We start from the raw sequence: 12,092 nt of genomic DNA on the forward strand, positions 1-12,092 counted from the left end.
TAGCTGTGGTGGTATTAATATAAATATTATTAAGTGATTCAAATATTTTTCAATTGTTGAGATATTAGCAACAGTAGTAATGATGCTCTTTATAACAAGGTCCATAAGAGATTGAATCCGATAAAGTCCTGATGCAAAGAGTATGCCAGAGTTTACTGTGTGTACTCACAACATGCACAGTCATGTAATATGTGTGTAAAGCAGAAGTGTATTTTCGCCCAAACTCTATCACTCACCCCTCTATGACAACAACAAACAAAGAGCTGTTCTTTCTTCAGGGTCATAATTCTACTGGACGGACATATGTATGGAAACACACACATGCCAAAGCTGTTCCAAAATATACTTTACTGTAGTTCTGTTCTCTCTACTTCTCTAAGGACTTATTGTGTGATTATTGTATGTGCTTAAATGACTACATTTTGGTTTAAAAACCGCTCAGTATATCATACATCTGACATCCACACACACACACACACCCACATTCAGGCAGATGATCATTAAGGTAAGTAGGGAAAATGTTTCCTGTAATTATGTGTAGCTTAAATGCAGGTTGAGTTAAGTGCACCTGAATGCTTAACATACCACAACTGACCCACTTCAGATCATACTTACAAAGTAGGAAATCTTTAGTGTCTGATTATGTTTCCTATTTCCCTCAAGTTTGTCTTTGGGGACTAAAGAAATATGGTCCTCTGTATTAATGCAAGAATTCAGTGAAGACTTTGTGTCATCTACTTTGCTGATTAGCTTGCTAGCACTTTTGAAACAAATTCCCCCTGCAGGATCTCAATATCACAGTCAGCATATTAACATCTGAAGAACACCATGACTGATAATGGCATCATGAAAATAATACATGAATTACTATGGATATATTACATGGGTATGATTTAATACTCTTGCAGAGTCATTTATTCTTACTGTAATTATCATGCAATCTAGATAATCAAAACGCCCGTTAGTAGTTTGGAGTGAAAGGTCACCCTTACTAATGCTTACTAAATGAAAAATGAAGGTGCGGCAATGTATGCTAATGTTGTAAACAGCATTAGCCAGCCACCAGCACGAGACACTGACCATGGCCTACTTCATCACATGATCTTAACTGTCTTTTACCTGTAGCTGACTCAAACACAATGAAAATGTTCACAGGCAATGTTATGTATGCCTCAAAAAGACATGAAAACCATCATGTTGACATTATGAATAATATTCTATGGTTTAAATACAATCCAGATATAACTTCTTGGCAAAGAAAGGAGGAAAGAGAAGTAAGATTTAAGCCCATATGGTTTAAACGTACTTAATTCCAATAGTATACTGGCTAGGGTGAAAGGGTCTCAGTCTTTCTGTTTTAGCTCATGTGTTTACACTATAATATCCCCAGGCTTGATTTATTGATGCAGGATCGACTTAAACATCAATCAAAACAAAAAATGGACTGCCTCAACTGGCATTAACTGTACTGTAGTTCAAGTGAAAACTCAACAGTTACTTTACTTCTCTTTCAGAATAATATATTACTTGCTCACAGCTGATATGGTTTTCTCAGAAAAGTGCATTTGTGTAAATGTTTACAACCTGATATTAGAATTCTGGACAAAGCTCGTAAAATCTTTTTTGTTTGTTTGTTTTGGTTTCAGTGACAAATTGTCTTTTTTAAACAGATTTCAACTTACTTTTACGATTGATGAGATGTGACAGACACTGAGTTCTGTAAGAAATAAAGATTAAAGGCTTATGTTTTACAGTGTTGCACATATTGAATAGCAGGTGTTGCTGATTAACATGCAATGTTTAATAATTTATTACTTAAATCAGATACTTTGTGTCAATAAAAAACTCAACTAAACTAATTAACTGTAGCAGCAAATTAATATCATGCTATTCTATGTTGTATATACACTACTAAGTTGTGCAGTATATTAATATATATGACATTGGATGCTGCAGTCAGGTGCCAGAACTTAAGTGGGAATCTTTTGCACCAACATATTATGGAATCTGAATTTTGATAGTAATGATATTCTTAAGAATCAAGTTAACCATTCATGTATGCAAACAATTCATAAAACGCACCCCAAAGTCTTTCTTTAAAGGTGCATTCAGTTTGATCCATGAGATCTGTTGTTGCTTTTGGCAGGTGGTATTATTTTAGCATTTGATGAATGGAAAGCTGCCACACATTTGAAAGTGCAAAATGCAGTCATGCATGGTGAGACTCTCACTTCATATAGGATATAGAGACTAATAGAATTAGCCTCAAACACCTTCCGAGCCAAATCGATAGAATCCTTACTTTCAATATAGAGTTTGCATGATGCCTTTTAAATTGAAACAGCTTTATTTAAGTCAGTGCCATCAATCATGGGGTTTAGATGTTTTATAATCTGGAGATATTTTGACTATATAGATTTGGTTTTTATGTGTGATTGTCTGCGTGCATGCATGTGTTTGTGAACAAAGACAGTATATAATAGTGCCATGTATTACATCTTTGCAGAGAGAGATCCCAATATTGTTATGATCTGCTTTCCCTCATGTTTGCAGCACAGGATTAGCCATTCAGTCAAACTTTTAAATATCACAATTTATATGGTCAGAAAATTACTGAGTGAACCTTTCATTTTATTTGTTGTCAAACGTATATGACAGGATTAAATATTTTAAGGCATTTATCCTTTATTGGATGGTTAATAATAGATAGTCTTATAGATAGATTAGTGAAATTTGTTAGCATGTCTCCATGAGAAAAAACTGTGGTATTACTTTTAGCTCCCTGTACCTTGCCATATCCTGGAAAGATGAGTATACACAGGTGGCTTAGTCTTTGCTACTTTCTAATTGGCAATGAGAGCACTGAATGTAGAATTACTGTTTAGAGTCCAGAGGTGGAGTGTTTCCTAGGATCCTGCAACACACATTAGCATTGAAGTGACCTTCTCATATTGGACAAACTCCAACAGTGAGCACTCAGCCGGGGCCTTGTGAGTATGCTCACCACCTGCTTATTGCTTCTCATCCTGAACAACTTCTGAAAGGGATTGAGTCCAGCCTCTATCGAGGAGCCAAGTGAGCCCGACAACAATGTACTTTAAAGTCAGTACCATTCAACCTTTCACAAAGGTTGTGGCTCATTACTCCATAGATGTTAATAGGAGCTTTTAAACCTCTGATCATGAGCCACAGCCCATTTGAAGACCATGTAAGCATCTGAACAAAGACATGATGTTTTTTTCTTTGCTTTTGTCAATTAATTTTAGACACAGGACACAAAGTGGATAAACAAAAACAAAAAAGAAAAGAAAAATAACATAACGCATATGAAAAAGATAAATGCACCAAACAGAGATGAATATAACTGGATAATGTGAGTTGACGTAGATACATGCAAATGCCAGCAGAAGCTATAGTGACAAAAATCATTAAGTAATATTCTTTTGTGTCACATGCCTCAACCTCGACAATGTTCATGAGACAGTTGGTTAAATTACATGCTGAGCTGTCACAATTCATATCACAGTTATATATGTATTTTGTAGAATAACAGATGTTGATTTGTTTTGACTGGAAAATAATGAATAATACAAATTAAAGAAAGTAATGAGGTGGGGACAATCTGAAGTTTATTTATTTTTTTAATTAATTAATATACATGGTTAGGGGGATAAAAAAGAAAAATAGAAGCTGAGCAATTGTAGTGTAAATCATAGACCACAGAGTGTTTCGGTAATAATGACACATGTCTGGTCCAATTTTTGTTCTAAAATGTATTAAATCCTATCAGAGCCACCTCAATGTAATAAAGAAAACTATGATCTTTCAGAAATCAATGCAATTACTGTAATCAACAAAATTAAGCTATGGACATGGACCTCTGGGAACTGAGTGAGCCAAATATATGAGCTCCAACTACATGATTGCCTTTGCTTTTGCTGTTCAAGCTGTTATGGCTGCATTAAATTATGAACTCTCTTTCATAACCTCAGGTATTGCAGAGCTTTGCAAAGCCACGACTGATTCAATTCACCACATATAAAAACCTGGGACCGTGGCCTGTAATCAATGGATAATTTCCATGTTACATGTCCTGTGGACTTTGGTGGTGTCAAATGCAATCTAAAGTGTCAAAACCCGTAAAACTTCCTCCCAGCCCATGTGTATGTGTGAGCATGTGTGTTTACAGTGGGTGTGTGTGCGTGTGCTTTATCTTGCCACTCAATATTCGCACTATCGCTCACTGCTCTTTGAACAACAAATGGAACCAACCACTGTGGTGTGAATCCAATTTTCAACACCCGGTAGGTGTCATTGTGTGCCTTATGTCAATCACTCTGCTTTACACATCCTATTTGTATCACTATAATTAAAATATAATTTTCACTTATACTAATCATACTTAATGTCACAAATTGGGTTGTGTTTTCAGTGTGAGATATTGTCACCTTTTGTAAGCATAGTATAACTGAACCAGATCCCTTTCCAACATCATCTATATGAGCTACAGTATATAGTATATGCCAAGGATTTTATAGATTGTTGGTGTCTTTAACCAACTATACACATTTAATACACCCAGCACATCAGTCAGTTTAAAGAATTTCCTGTAATGTAATGACCAGTCCTAATACTAGACATAGGGAATGCCATATCACAGCTAGTTACAAAGCGTATCTAAACCACTAAGAGAAATGATTAAATTTCTCTTCTGTCTGTTTTTTTTTTCTGTACTATTTTTTTTCTTTTTTGTGCTTGCTAATGGCATTACATCTCTTTGTTATGCCTCGCTGGTGCAGACAGCAGTCCCTCAGTAATTAAGTACAAATGCTAGAGAGAGAAAGAGAGCGAGAGAGGGAGAAAAAGAGAAAGAGGCAGGCTCAGCTGGTTCCCTGAACATGAAAACAGGTCTAATTAACAGCACTGACTTCACACATGAGATTGACTCAAAGGGGAGTGAATTGCAGGCAATTACTCATACAGCAGAATATCATTTATAGACAATTCATTTAGAAACTTCTGCCAATTTATATCTTTTAAGTGCCAAGCTGATTCTAGACAAAGCAAAGTATAAACATCTTACATTTTATAAAATGTATCAGGTATAATACTGTCATATTAGTGACTTCTCAACCCATGTCAAGATCAGGACATATCTTGACACAATTAGCTCCCAGAACTGAATTATTTCTCAAATGATTGATTTGTTGGATTTAGAGTGAAGATAATGTGAAACATACAACAAAATGAAACATCTTTTATGAATGTACAGGACAAGACAAAATCCACATTTCCTCCTCATTTCACCACCCTCATACATGTATCTGATGTTGTTAGGACAACACTGGCTTTGTAAAAAGTTGCTCCAATTTTATAATGGGGAAGTTACCTAGTGTGTGGATAGTGCTTTGTCATCAGGTTTGTCTGACAAGGGATAGAAAAAAACGCCTTCCACCGTCCTTTCCCCTGCTTCTTTTCTTTTCACAGTGAGGCGTGATAAATGGCTAGTCAGCGTCCCACCAGAGAATAATATAACTCCAGCCTTTGCTGTCTGTCCATGCCTCCTGTCTCTCCCTCTGCCAGTATTTTCCATTTTTCTTTCTTTTTTTCTCTCAGACACTTCCCACCTCAACACACACACACATACCTCCCACCTTTTCCCGCCCATCTTAACCCTATCTCTCTCTTCTGTCTGGAACACTCCCCTCTCTCTCTCTTCCTCTCTCTCCATCATCTCTCCTTGCCCTGTACTGCCCCCTCCACCCCCACCCCCAAAGAATAGAGAGAGAAGCCAACATTATTCTAGCAGAGGAGCAGGTGAGGGTTAAAAGGCGACCGCGGCCTAGTCTTCTAGGAATTAAAGGGAAAGAGCTCGGGGAAGCAGGGGATAAAGACGGGGCCTGTTTAAAATTCTGACACCTCTCTGCTATAAAGTAGGATTTCTGAGCCACTTGGGGCACAGGGAGGAGGAAAAGAGACTTAAGCAGATGCGGAGGGTAAATGCAGGGCTTTGTTATTTCTGACAAGCCCACAGAATGGAAATGTCATTAACTGACTGTAAATATTCAAACTCCATCTCTCTCGCTCTCACTCTGATGGAGGTTTTTACAATGTTGTTTTGTCTTCAGGCATATGCATAGATGATCCGCGTTGTGCACAGAGAGGAAATTCTTGGAGACTTGTATCAATAATTCAAGCGTATAGGTAGAAAAAGGAACACGTACATTAAGTCTTCCCACATAGAATTATTCATTTCCATGCATTTTGCAAGTTTGGGTCTTTTAGAATGACAAAACTTTGAAATGGGAACAGTGTCTTGCATAGTATAGAAGGTGGCGTTTATGAAAATAGGTTTTATGCGTGTAGGCAGCTGCAATGAATTATGCTCAAACTATTTCATATGAATTTCATTTAAACTGAGTGCACATGCAGCCCACTTTAAGTTGAAGACTAGTAAGAGTTAAACTTTTTTTCTCCCTTAATTTATAATGTTGCATTTGCCTGACTATATTCAATGTGTTTTACCAGATTCTGTTAAATACCTGTAGCACAAGTAGATATAAACCTGTACTATAGCCACAAGGTTTTATTTACACTTTACAGAATGAAAACAATTTGGGGACTTCAATGTATAGTTGCTCTTTTACCTTTTCATAATAATAATGTACTGTACAGGGCAATATGACAGAGAGACTAGATAACCTCAAAAATAGATAGGGAAACAGGGTGGAGTAAAGATAGAAGGAAAGACAGTCTCATAGGGAGTTAAAGTAGTGAGACTCACAAATCCAACACAGAGAGTAAAGAGATTTAGAGTACAGTGCACAGACAAACTAGGCACAAAAGAGACAACCCAGGCAGATGACAACATTTTGAGCCAACATCTTCAAGGACAAATGGAATAGTGCTGGCAGCCACAGAGCACCTGAGGGCAGCCAGCAGAATCGGTTGCTCTACCACCAACAACATATATTTGTCATTTAGCCCCTGGCAATTCGGTTCCCCCGAGACATTTGGAATGCCTCATCAAATGATGCCGATGTTCCCTTTCGCTGGTTTTGTGTTGTGTGCCCAAAAGCTGCAAGGCACATTCATCTTTGGAATAACCCAATCCCCTTCTTTCTTCCATCCCTTGTGGGTATGTTGAGAGGCCTGCTGATGTGGGTTATTTGTCCCCTCATACTGAACACATGGAGTAAGTGTGTTTGGATTGTTGCAATATCCATTTGTGTGTTGCCTGCTAATGTTTTTTTGTTTTTTTGTTTTTTTTTAAAGATTTTATGGAACTTTGCAACCATAGACTCACACATTATATTACTGTATTAAATGGATAGTAGCAACGACAATATGGTGAAACACTAATATATTATTATGAAGAAAGAAGGTGAAAAGAAAACCTGTTACAAATGTACACAAATAAACACTTTGAAATTGGGATATTTGGTTATTTGGTAGCATTCCTGTGCAGTTTGTTTTGGTGCAGTAATATTTTGCCAAACCAACTTGGCACCAATCAGAGGAAACAAAAGTTAAAATCATAATCTATAACAGACAGAGACACCATTGTAATGAAATAGACACACTCATTATCCATCCATTTAAAGTGAGAGATATTCATTCTACACTCCACAGTTCTGTGCAGGTGGCTCGTTATGAAGAATGGAAAGGTACTGAACATCAATAGCATGCATGACTTCTTTTATGAGCCTTGCACACAGTTAAATTGGTGACATTTGGCCTTTAATGGGCTGGCTGAAAACTCATATTCCTTCTTACTACTGAATGAGGACTTCTAATGAACACCCAACCAGCTAAGAGAGTAAGTGGCCAGTACTCACTGAACTGAGAAACCAGGAAAGGCAATTATCAAGGTTCCCAAACAGCGCTAATCATAGATTGCTGCTCAGGACAATGTTTTTAACCTTAGTTTTAGAACAGCAGTGCAGCAGTTTTTGTTATTTTGTTGGCATAGATTCCTTTATTTATCAGTACTCCGACAGGAAACATGGGAGAGAGAGGGGTGTGACATGCAGCAAAGGACTTCCGATCGGGATTCGAACCGGGAATGGCTGCTTATATGGCATGTGCTAACCACTTGACCACCTGTGTACCCTGTGCAGCAGTTTTGATTACTAAATAAATACTATTACTCTATTTCATTCTTTTTGTGTAAAACAGCAGTAAAAGGGAAGAAAAACTTACGCACATTTACCTTCATGAATTTTCAATTTCATTAAAGCCACTTTGTCCTAAAGAAACCAAACCTCTTGATCAGTTCATTCATGATGATCTGAAAGCCCACACAGCCCAACTCACTGACACAACCAGCTGTAAACTTGCTGATGGAGAACATATACCACACATTTTATACTTCAGCATCACTTTTCATGTCTTCATTTTTAGCATGGGGCCGTTATTGATCTACGAGCAAGGTGACTGGACGTTGCGATTAATAACCTCAGATGAAAAAAGTAGTCCTCTGAGGTCCATTCCCTGAAATGCCACTAGATTACCTTCCACCTTCCACCAGAGCTTTATCATCAGTGTGAGTGATACAGGGGCAGGAGGACCAAACGAATGACAGCCCCTGAGTCACAGGAGAGCTGTGTAAGTGTAGAGGTAAGGTACTTTTTGTAAAGAGTGGGGTCTCCATTGCTCTCGTTCTGTCATTTATTCATTCTCTCATTCTCTCTCTTCCTCCTTTCCCTGTCCCGCATCCTCTCTTTACTCACCCCTCCCGTTTCTCCAGCTCAAGTCCTCAATTATTTTCAGACTGCCAGGCAAGGCACTGTGGGGGCACAGGGGACCATTTGGACTTAGTACATTAAAGAATTCATGATTTGAAACCACCACAGCCCACCCTGACGACTCTATGATATGACTTTTCAGTGCCTGAAGCTCCTTCCTTCTTTCCCTTTTTTCCACCAGACTGGCTTTCATTCCCCCTGACGACTGACATTGATCTATCCTTGAGTCTTTTAGCTCCAGGACTTCCATACCTTAAACTTCTGACTCCTGACCATTAAAAGAAACAGAGCAGCCGATATTTATGAATCTGTCTGTAATGATATCCTTGTCCGTTTCTTGTGTTGCCATCTGTAAATTGGCCTGTTGGTATCAGGCACATATAGCGACAGACATGACAGCAGACTACTGAAAAAAGATGAAATGTCTCAGTGTAACACATGAAATCAATTTATAAAGAAAGTGAGGGTTTTGTTAAAGGGGGGAAAAAAGGACACAGCACTTTTGGATTTTACAGAATCTAGTGAGCTAGTGATTTCGTTATATTGGCTAAATAAGAACAAGAAATAGCAAAACATATTTGCTATATTATTACAAAATGTGTGCTGAGAAAAAGTTACCTTTTTAAAAATTAGGATTTTTTAATGACCATTGGATTTTGATATAAATGTTTCTATAGCCCAATATCATTCATGTTGTTTCAAGCTTACTGAGAAGATGAAAAATGAAAAACTGCCCAGAAAAATGGGATTTTAATGGGACTTTATCAGACATCCAGAATTGCGAACCACTAGCATGAGAGCAGCAACAGAAGAATCCTATTCTGATATAATAAATCCAGTGCAAACAAATAAAAACAATTACAAAAAATGCAGAATTGGATATAAAAGTTCCTGCATGCTATTAATATACATCTACTTGGAAAATTATGGTTGCTTACTGCCTCCACAAGAAAAGATACTTTAGAATCTAACAGACTTTATCTGATAGAAGTGTAAAACACGTCTGTGTGTTTAACACTCCCGCGTGTTAAACAGTAAGTGCAACACAATATGCCAAGATACCTCATCCTTTCCCAGCTGCACCTGTTTCCTCTTCACAGGAGAGGATGACATCACCAGTTTTCTACATCACAAGTGCAGAGTTTCCTTTCACGGGAGAGTGAAGAGACTGCAGACTTGTACTATTACTACTTCACTGGCTCCATTCATAAATGTCCATCATCCAAAAGGGCAATTCTCACACCCCCATCCCCCACTAAAAAAAAAGAAACAAAAAAACATTCAGCCAGTTCTATGAACCACTTATGTTTGTAAATCAATTGTTTTATTCCATGAAAGCAAAGCATAAAATCACACATGCTCCCTGTTTGCAGCTTTTCAAGTGGAATTTTCAATTGACCTATTGCTCAATTAGTAAATAGACATTTGTAAGAAAGAACTATATTCACAGTCTACAAGTCTATAATGTAACAAAATTACCTTAAATCAAAAATTCCGTTTTCCATATTTAGTTAATTGCTTAGGCATTTTCAAAATGTTGTAATGATCATAGTACCAACAGCACATAAATGCCAGAACAGTACAAAGCATAAGCTTTTAGGCAGTCCGTTATTCAGCCTCAACCTTTTCATTCAAGCCCTACTGTGCATCTAATCTTGAATCCTTTTTTTTAGTATTCTGTATTTCTCAACAGCGCTTATTGTTTGCAATATAATGGGAACATACTGCCATCTTCTGGACAAAGTGAGGACTTTTCTATTCATGTATAGAAATTGGCCTGTATCTGGTGTTGGCCTATGAGAAATTTGGTTGCAGACACATAATATTGCTCAATCCCTGGAGACTCAGACTTCCCTTTGCTCTTCTGCTGTCCAACCTGGTGTATCTATTTACTTATATGGGGCAGTGAGAAAGAGATAGAGGTTGAGAGCAGCTATGACGAAGGAGACCATCTCTGCAGTACTGTGCTGTAGTCAAGATACTGAATGTCCTTACATGTGTTTCCACAATGCAACATTCTTCCACTCCTTGGCTACAACACCTGACGCAAAACAAGCCCTCCTCACTGTGGGCGGTGTGCTACTCTCAGTGTGAGTTCCCTAATGGCTATAATGGAGGACAAGACCATTTATTATTACTGGGGGGTGAGGTATGTATACGGCTACAATTAAGGAGAAAAACATCCTGGTGCTTGTAAAGGGCAGTAATGTGACTCTGGGAGTGATGGATGCTAGGGGAATGAGTCTTGCACGCCAGTGGGAGTATCTTATTATCTGAGGCAGGTGGGGGATCCGTCATTGAGGTAAATTAAAGAAGGGAGAGAGAAGGAGTGAGAGTGTGAGAAGGAAAGGAGGAAATAGAGAGATGAGAAAAAGAGGAAGGATGGGCATCTTAAAATTGGAGAAAAGGAAGATGAGAAGAAGGAATTAGAGAAATGCTTGGATAAGACAAGAAAAAGGAAGCTTGTCAGTTGCATACAGACAGTAAATAAGATGGTAGAGAAACTCTTATTTGTAAGCATACTTACGAAGTATCAGTTATTAAATGAATAATACATGTAAATCCACAAAATAACCTCCACCACAATTTGCCATTAATGCAATGCTTTTCATAAAGCATTTACTTTACTCCACTAGGTATTACATCATTGGAGGAAATTGCTGTAGATAATTTCAGGTGGCCAACAATGACTTCCCCTTGTTGCCATGGAAATTGCAATGTTTATATGTTTGCATGTGATGGTGAGTTAGAGTGTTTTTTTTAATGCATTTATATACATGTCTATGTATATTTGTGTCAGTTGCACTGGTGTGTGTTTGTGGACATGTACATTTTTGTTGTTGTAATTATGTTTGTATATGCATGTATATTTTATTCTGCAGCTATCCTGTGAAATTATTGTAGGATCCACAGTCATTAATGTGTGCCTGGAAACACATCCTTGCATGCATGTACATAACAGGCCTGTGTGCCCTTTTTAATAAGTAGCTATCTATTTGAATTACTGCATCCAGCAGCATCTATAGTCACTATTTTACCCCGGGGACTCAGTCAGACAGACAGTATGGGTGGTCAGTAGCAAGCAAATCTCAATTACAGTGACAGGTGACAGTGAACTGAATAAATTATCATTATGTCTAAGGAGTAAAGGAAAATGTACCACTGATTGTTTGTATGGGTGTCTATGTATAGGTTGGTGTTTGTCGATACACGTGTGCCCCCCTTTTGGGATGAACAACCATATAGTATGCATGAATTCATTCTGTGGGGGCAGCAAATGCCAATGAGCTGCCTAATAGCACCATTAGGCTCTGACAAATGAAAACACTAACTTACTCCAAAATG

Source organism: Scomber japonicus, chromosome 10 (assembly GCF_027409825.1).
Source record: "Scomber japonicus isolate fScoJap1 chromosome 10, fScoJap1.pri, whole genome shotgun sequence".
In the NCBI taxonomy this organism is placed as follows: domain Eukaryota; kingdom Metazoa; phylum Chordata; class Actinopteri; order Scombriformes; family Scombridae; genus Scomber; species Scomber japonicus.